The sequence below is a fragment of the Ruditapes philippinarum genome, unplaced genomic scaffold, assembly GCF_026571515.1.
Source record: "Ruditapes philippinarum isolate M1 unplaced genomic scaffold, ASM2657151v2 ctg3047_1_1_1_1, whole genome shotgun sequence".
NCBI lineage: Eukaryota > Metazoa > Mollusca > Bivalvia > Venerida > Veneridae > Ruditapes > Ruditapes philippinarum.
Window position 1 is genome coordinate 289,432 of NW_026860700.1, and position 8,363 is coordinate 297,794.

At 28.9% G+C, this 8,363-nt stretch overlaps 1 long non-coding RNA gene across 1 annotated transcript; it reads right to left on the bottom strand.

Annotated features, from left to right (window-relative positions):
• Nucleotides 1–3,107: 3,107 nt before the first annotated feature.
• On the bottom strand, nt 3,108–6,845 carry LOC132713107 (uncharacterized). The gene is made up of 6 exons (XR_009623404.1): nt 6,728–6,845; nt 6,411–6,508; nt 6,065–6,190; nt 4,102–4,901; nt 3,659–3,701; nt 3,108–3,227 (listed from the first exon to the last, which is right to left on the bottom strand). It is a non-coding gene; the product is annotated as an uncharacterized LOC132713107 (long non-coding RNA).
• Nucleotides 6,846–8,363: the final 1,518 nt, after the last annotated feature.

Genomic DNA, 8,363 nt, shown 5'->3' on the forward strand with positions numbered 1-8,363 from the left:
AATATTTATTTTAAAAAATGAAATATTAATACAAAAATAACAGAAAAGAAAACAAGAAACATAATTCTGTTAATATGTAAAGTTAAAATCGTAAGTTTCTAAATATCCGAACGGAAAGAAACAAGATAAAGGGGGTGGAAATTTTATTTTAAAAAGAATAAAACCAAAATTTTTTGTGTAAAATTATTTTTAAGGGGAAAATGTTAAAAAAGAGCCATGATTTGGGCCCGGACGCTTAAAGTGAGCTATATTTTAATGCTTGAAAAAAGTCAAAAAATTTTTTTTTTCTATTTTTTAAAATCACTTAATTTTTGGGCAGATTGGTTTGTCATTTTTCCCCAAAATGCTTTTTTTTTTAACTATCTGTAGGGTCTTTTGGGGTTATTATTTTTACAAAAAACTTTAAAAAAAAAATGGGGTTTTACTTTTTAAGTTTATAAATTTAAATAGTTGATAAACTAGGCCAAAACTAATTTTGACCTCAGAGGCCCCTAATTTTTAAAATCCTCATAAACACCAAAAAAGGTGTCACATGCAAAATATTTTTAAAAATTTTTTATATTTTAAATTTAAAGAAAAAAAAATTTTCAAAAAATTTTTTCTAAGGAACCCCTTTGTGACATTTAAGAGCTTTCCATTTTTTAAATTTCATGAATTTTATAAATTTAAAGAGTGTGCTAGGCAAATTTCTATATGTCCAATATCTAAACTCTTAAATTATTTTTTTTAAAACATAAGTCTTTTGAAAATTTTAAATTTTCCCCCCCCAATTTTTTACAAAAATTTTTTATACCCCGGGACAAGCTTTTTTATTTTTTTAAAATGCCCCAAAAAGGGGGAATTTCATGCCCCAAAAAATGTAAAACTCTTTTTTTAATCGGAGTGGGAAAATTTTTTAAGTCAATTTTTAAATAAAAAGTCTATGTTTAAAAAAAAATAAGTATTTTCCAAATCAGGGCCCCTTTATTTTAAACCCAAAAATGGCTGTCTTTATATTTAAATTTTTATAGAAACCATTTGGCAACCCCTTCATGAAAAAATTGCCCCGTTTTTTTCGTATTTAGCTTCAAAAAAAAAAACCCTTTTCAAAATCTAAAAGGGAAAATTTCTAAACCCCCGGGGGGGGACTTTCTTTTAAAACCAAAAAGGCAGGGAAATTTGGGAAATTTTTTTACAAAAACTAAAGGGGGGATTTCGTTTATGGGAAAAAAATCTAAGCTTTAAAAAATCTATAAGACGTTTTTCATTTGTCATATATTATTTTTAAATGGTTTTTTGAAGTAGAAAGTTTTTTTAAATTTCGAGAACGGGCGGACACCACGGGCCGTAATAAAATTCACCTTTTAAGTTAAAAGGTGAGGGTTTTAAAAATGTCTATTCTAAAGTATTTTCATAGTCGCCCCCAATTTTTTCAATATTACGCTTAAACTTCATTAGCAGAATTAAAACTGATCCTGAAAACGGAAAAACAATATTGTTTTAAAAGGACTTAAGATTATACATAAAAACAATTGTATATTTAAATAATTAAATCTATCTAACGTTTAATCTCTATGGGTTTAGTTATGTAACCGAAAATCTGTATACAAATTTAGAAGTGTTAGTTATTTGTATTTTATGACTTCTTTGGTATCACATAAAAGTATATATTAGTTTGAAATGTTACATTGTAACAGAAACAAACATGAAATAGTTTGCATGTAAACTTCTTTCTCAACATAGAAGCGTACTGTACTGTTATAGTTGGGTTTTTGTTTCTTTACTTAAATTATAAGTTTACGTGAACCAGCATAAACGGCTTTCATTGCTACAAATATTAGATATCAATAACAATTTTCACCGTATTAGTTTTTCTACGAATGAATTTTATTTCTAAGAAAGGCCAGAACGTTTCAAACTCGTATGTTCAAATTATTGGTTAAATCATTACAAATCTACTTTGCAACTTACAAAAATTTTTTGAAACTATGTGGCTCTGGAAAACTCCTCAAGATGTTGTATTTCACCTTGGGAATAGACACCTTCATTTGTCAAAAATTTGATTCGCTTCGAAAAATAAATTCACCAGGACTTACTTCCAGGCCACCTCTTTCCATTTCGGCCGTCCCTGAAATTGTTTATAAAAATAGCAATTTAAATTGCCATACTCATTTTGTATGAGTTTCTTTTATATAATTAATAGTCTTGTATAAATACTTTCCCAAATAACTATTTTTTTGGAAAAAAGGGGGGAAACACTTGAGGGCCAAAAAAAAAAATGGCAAAAAGAAGGGAGGCATTATGTTTCATAACAGGGCCAAACCCAACATTGTAACCAATCTTTAGGGGCCAGTTTACGAATCGACATCAGCAGAACGATTTCATTTAAATTGAAATTATAACTCTTTTCAAGCTTTCCAAAAAATATTAGGGACATGTTCAAAAGAAACGGATATAAAGAAAAAATTGTTTTAAACACAATGTAGAAAAAAACAAGGACTGAAAGTTTAAATCTTGGGACCCTTTTTTTTCCCCCTTTAAAATTTTATTTTGGTACAAAAAAAGGAAAAAAAAACATTTTTTTAAAACACGGGAAAATGTTTTTTGTTTTCAAGTTTCTTAAAAATTTTCAATATAAAATAAACAGTAATTTTGACAACCCTTTTATATTTTTTAAAAGCTATTTGCTTTATTTTTTCATTTTCACCTGGAAATTTATTTGGAGGAAGAAAAACCCCCAAAGTGGGATTTTGGGAAACCCAAAAGTACAGAATCAGTACAAAAATTTTTAAGATAAGTTTGAAAGGGAGTCTTCTTGTTTCGATAATAAAAATTAAAGATACACTCACAAGAGCATATCAAGTGGATCATTCGGATATGCAGAGCTTTTATATTCAAACTGTTTTAAAACACGTTCCTAAAATATAGAAACAACAATTATACTATTTCTATCAATTAATATAAAAACATTGTATAAACTATATAAAATAATATATTACCGTTTAACAAAGAGAAACAATACCGGTATTTGTTATAATCATACTTTTGCTTGACAAACCGAGAAAGCTGTCAATATATCAAATCTCAGTCAGGTAAAGGCACCTGAATGTACAAGTATATACCTTTTCATCCGTGTCTTTAGATAAAGCAACTATTAGATTAACCTCCTGCTTGTCTACTAACTGCAAGTATTGGATCGCATTGCTGTCAAATGGCGAGAGGACGAAGCTGTTATCTGTCGTGTAACTCTGTTTAATAACAATAATATTCTCAACTTACATCAAACGCAGATTCATACAAGTATACAATGCAATAATTGTGATGATATTATCAAGTCAAATCTGATGTTTTAATAAACTAACTTTTCACTGTGAAACTTTGGCAAATTCTCATTTTCTTAATATTTATATAAGGATGTTTATAATGTGATGCTGTCATAATAATGCAAAAGAAAAGCTTATTTGTAAATCACCTGCTCATCAGGTTGGACAAAATTTATTTTTATGTCTATTTTATCCAGAACAATAATTGCGTTTTTATATTAATTGTTGAACGCCAATAACACAAATAAAATATGTATAAATATGGACAAAAGTTAAATGAGCAAAGTCATGACAAACAGGACACAGACGAATATATCATACAATTCTATTAAAATATTAGAAAAAAGTAATGTTACCTTCTTCTGACTGACTTTCTATTAATGTTTCATCTTTTAAAGCCTATTTAAAATGAAAAAAGAAAGCAATATGACTGTACATAAGCAAATTTTAACAACAATGATCTTCCTGCATATATATACATATACATATATAAAACTATGCATGCTTTATAATAGAAATAACAATTTGTATCAGAACTAAAATGAGATAATAACATATGACTTCAAGGATAATGCATGTTTCATATTTTTACATGTACATTTTTACTTTTATTACATATCTTTGTTTTTCTCGAAGACAATGTGTCTACGCTTCATTTCTTTCCTAAAAACCTAAAAACATTTAACCATTTGGGCCAAAGATTCGGTAGGTGGGTCAATAAACCAAAACACCGTCTTACGTTTATAACATGACAAAAATATTTTTCAACATTTAATATTAGATAAGAAAGGTAGCAAACCTCAAATTGCAACAACAGTTTTGTTTTGTGCGTCACGTCATCTTCTTTAGTAAGCTCAGCATACGCATCAATAAACTTTTCACATTTTACGGGAGGTGACCACAAAACCAAAATCTCTAACATGATTTTGTGTAAAAACATGTACTGGTTCTAACAAAATGAAATATTTGATACTAGAAAAGTCAAACATTACTGCAAATTCTTATTAGTAAAAACGCATTTCCCATAGCATAAATTAGACATTTGAGCAAATAAGGAATAAAAAAACATAAATTGTTTGGAAAAGGTTTAGGAAATTTTGATAATTCAATTGTACAGAATAAAAAAGTGCTCTTAGGACAGGCAATAAAAATCGAGATATATATAAACCTTTGATTGTACCATATTAACTCTTTGCTCTCGTAAATCTTTCACACATTGAAATATGTCTATAAACCCTTGATCGGTGGCCTGATCATATAGCTTGTCTATTGCAATAAATGTCCCAGTACGTCCGACTCCAGCACTGAAACAAAATTACATTGTAATATATTTTTATCCGGACTTTTTTTCCTTTTGATAAAATTGAACATTGAATATTGCTAAGCCGGTGACAATGAATCTTTAAATTGTCCTCTCTGTATACTTTCTCCTATGAACTGTCTCAATCAAGCACCCGCCGAGTGAGTCTACAATTATTACTTTTTGAATGTGTTTTAGCTGCTCCCAACGGATCCCCTCTTTTATAACGTTCAGGTATTTTAACCTGGCCAGGCTGTATAGTGGTGTTGAGTGATTATCCTTTCTTTGTCAGGATTATTCTGAAGATATAAAACAGTGCAGTTTGGTAGGTATACATTAATTGTTGCAAGGTGGATAAAGTAATTCAATAACTACCTGTATTTCTGTTTGTTCTGAATTTTTAATATTGAATATCAAAACGTTGCTTTTGAAAACGCTTGTTTATTGAACAAGGATTTATTTATTCGGTGTTTTATACAGTATCAGTCATAGAATATTTTTATATTACAGAAAACATTGTGTAGATTTTATAATATTTCTAATGAAAGAATATTCTACTATGCTTATTTTATCCATGATTTTAAGGACTTAAAGTATCGTAGACATATTTACCACCTGTCTGGTGAATTAAAAAGTTATTGATTTGCTCTGCCTTCTTTATTGATTACCCAGATTAGAGCATTAAGGTAAATCTACATCAAGGTAAAACATTGAGCTACTAAGAGTATAGAGTGTGTTTCGAGTGCACGGTATCAAATGATTATCATTTTCGGTCCCAGCAAGTTATGGAAGAATGGCTCCAGAATAATGCTAGTTTTCATAAAAATTTTGAAAATGTCTTTAAGAAATAATATTTCCAAAACTGTGATTTTATTGCTCAATAACATCACTGTGTTGAGTTCGGATGCGGGGAATTATATTACGAGGGCGTAGCCCGAGTGATATAATGATGCGCATCTGAACGACAAACAGTGATGTTCTCAAGCAATAAAATCACCGATTTGGATATATTATTTCGATTCTAACACGACATCAACAAATAAATGCTGCCGTACATTATAATTAGCTTAATTGCCCGTACTTATTGTCAGCGCGTAATATTTTTAGTGGTTACGTCACGTGTATAATGATAACGTCACATGTCTAAATATAGAACGTCAAACAGTGATTTTATAGCATAATAACACACATTTTCGGTTCTTCTATGTTCAATAGGGAAAAATGCGGGTCGTGTTAGAATAAAAAGTAAAATATTTTCAAGTGAACAAATAAAGTAATTTACACCCAATTACTAGCGGCACTTCAAATCCACCTTTACCAAAGCAAAAATCAAGTAAATAACTATTTGAATTATAAACATTCTTACGTATCTTAAAATATTAGTTAATTTTTCTAAAGGTGTTTGTTCATCTGGAGGCATGCAGCTTTAAACGATAAGAATGGTAAATATTAAGTACGTTACCACATTTGAAATTCTCAGACGTCTAACAGTAAAGGTGGAAAAAACATTTTCTGCTTCTGTGTATATGATGATGTCTCCTACTTGAGAACTGGTGCCCTCTTTTGTCCAATATTGGGTGCATTTTATCTGGTCGAAGAAGACAGATATATAGATACAACATAATAATTTGTAAGACCCTTTTAAATATATTGTTTTGTAAACTAAGATGTCAATATTTTTTTTCAAAACAGATGTCACGTATCATTTGCTAATTTCTAAGCTGATAAAATGTCCTTTTAAGTTTTATTAACATTTAAATCTGAAAGACATGAATCTTTAAAAAATTTGTTTTATTCCTGCAACTTACTGTCCTTCCCTCCACTAACTTAGTGAGCATAACAATTGTAGAAACATTCTTTTCCCAGATCATTCTCCAAAAATCTTCCAAGGTTTTATCAATTGGGCCTGAAAATCATATTAATGAAAAACATACAATAATACATCATTATCAGAACGTCCGTGCAAACAAAAGATGCTGGTGGTAGTGTACGATTTTATAAAATATCTATTTACAAGAGAAAAGATACCAATCAAAATTGGACTACGAGTTATATGTATCAGTGACCGTCATTCTCATTTATTCATGAATTAATTTATGTAATACGTCAATTTATATTGACTTACCATGTGATGCAATGTATGCATTCTGTTAAATACCCCTGAAATTAATTCCAATATAATGATAAAAATATAGCATAAGAATTTAAAAGTTTACAAATTAAATATTGACATAAAGATATTCCAAAATGATAAATGCATAACTGTTTAGGGTTGTTTTTTTTTTTCTGAGAAATATAAAATCTGTATTATGATGTTGCTCAAATAAAAGACATTTTAAAATTGCTTTAATTTACTTTTTAACTACCGTCTACGTACCCTCAGACTGTCTTTAACAGTATTCAACATCTACAAAAAAGGAAACATTTTGTATTTAGATTCCGCAGATATCTTCATACGGCGATCATCATGGAACGTTCAATATAACGACATTTTGTGCTTTTCTGTGAAAAGCGGCGGATGGCCAAGTGCAAATTCATATGGACTTAATAGGAAAACAATGGGAGAATACAAACTAAGTTTAAAAGGGAATTTGTTGTTTAAAGGCAAATTAGGGAAACAAGGCTAAATACACGTTATTCAGCTAGGAATGACCAAACAAGAAAGAGAATAGAGAAATTGACCACAATTACAACAATTATGTCTTAACATTTTTAATTGAATGCGCACAAGAACATATAACGAATTGCTGTTGTCTTTTAACTATTTACATTTATGTCAGTGTTCTAATTACCCGCATCATTGCGTCATTCCATTGTGCATGTATACAAAAGGGAATATAAAACAAAATCTATGCTGGCTTTATGTCTTTGACCTTCAATAAATGTTTTTGGTGGGTTTTTTTTCTTCACCAAAACTAAGTCTTTCATTCACGATGCTTACATACAAAAACAAAATGTCATTCAATTAATAAAGGTTTCTGATAAGGTGATTTTTTAGCTTAATGCAGTCCAAAGTTTCATATCCTTTAATATTCAAATGTCGTGTATAATGTTAACAGAAGCAATACCCATTCGATATGCTAGCATAAATTTCAACATTAACCTGTATATATGTAACCAAGTGCTATTTTTAAGGTTTTTGCTATTTTTTAAGAAAGGTAACTTTGTTGACCCTGTTTAATTTTAATTTGTGTTATTATGTCCCTTACACCGCATTTGCTATTTGGTTATTTAAAAAGGTTCCCTTTTAAAGTTAGGGTTATTCTAGGTTACTTTTTGTGTTATAAAAGTTGTTGGTGTTAACTTTACTTATTATAAATGAATAAAAATATTAATAAAAATTTTAATTAAAAAATTTGTATGTTTTATACATTTGTTCTTAAAAGTTCTAATGTCAACTAAATAAAATTTTATAGTAATTAAATATAGTTGAAAATTTAATGAATGTTATTTTAATAAATTTGTATTGTTCTTAAGTGTTAAAATTCAAAATGGCAGCATATGTTCTTATCTTATAGTTATTCCTAGAAATCACAGTTTCTATTTGTTATGCACTAATGTTTGTATTTTACAGTAATTGCAGTGCAAAGCTAATATCACAGTGTGAGTCACAAAGGTATAGTTGCAAAGTCTTATCCACAATTGGTATGTTTTATTAATATTTTTTGTCATTGTTTTTATGTTTTAAAGCTACATCTATATTTTTAAGTTATGCATATATTGTATATTGTTTTATAAGTAAATAATTAAGTGGTCACTGA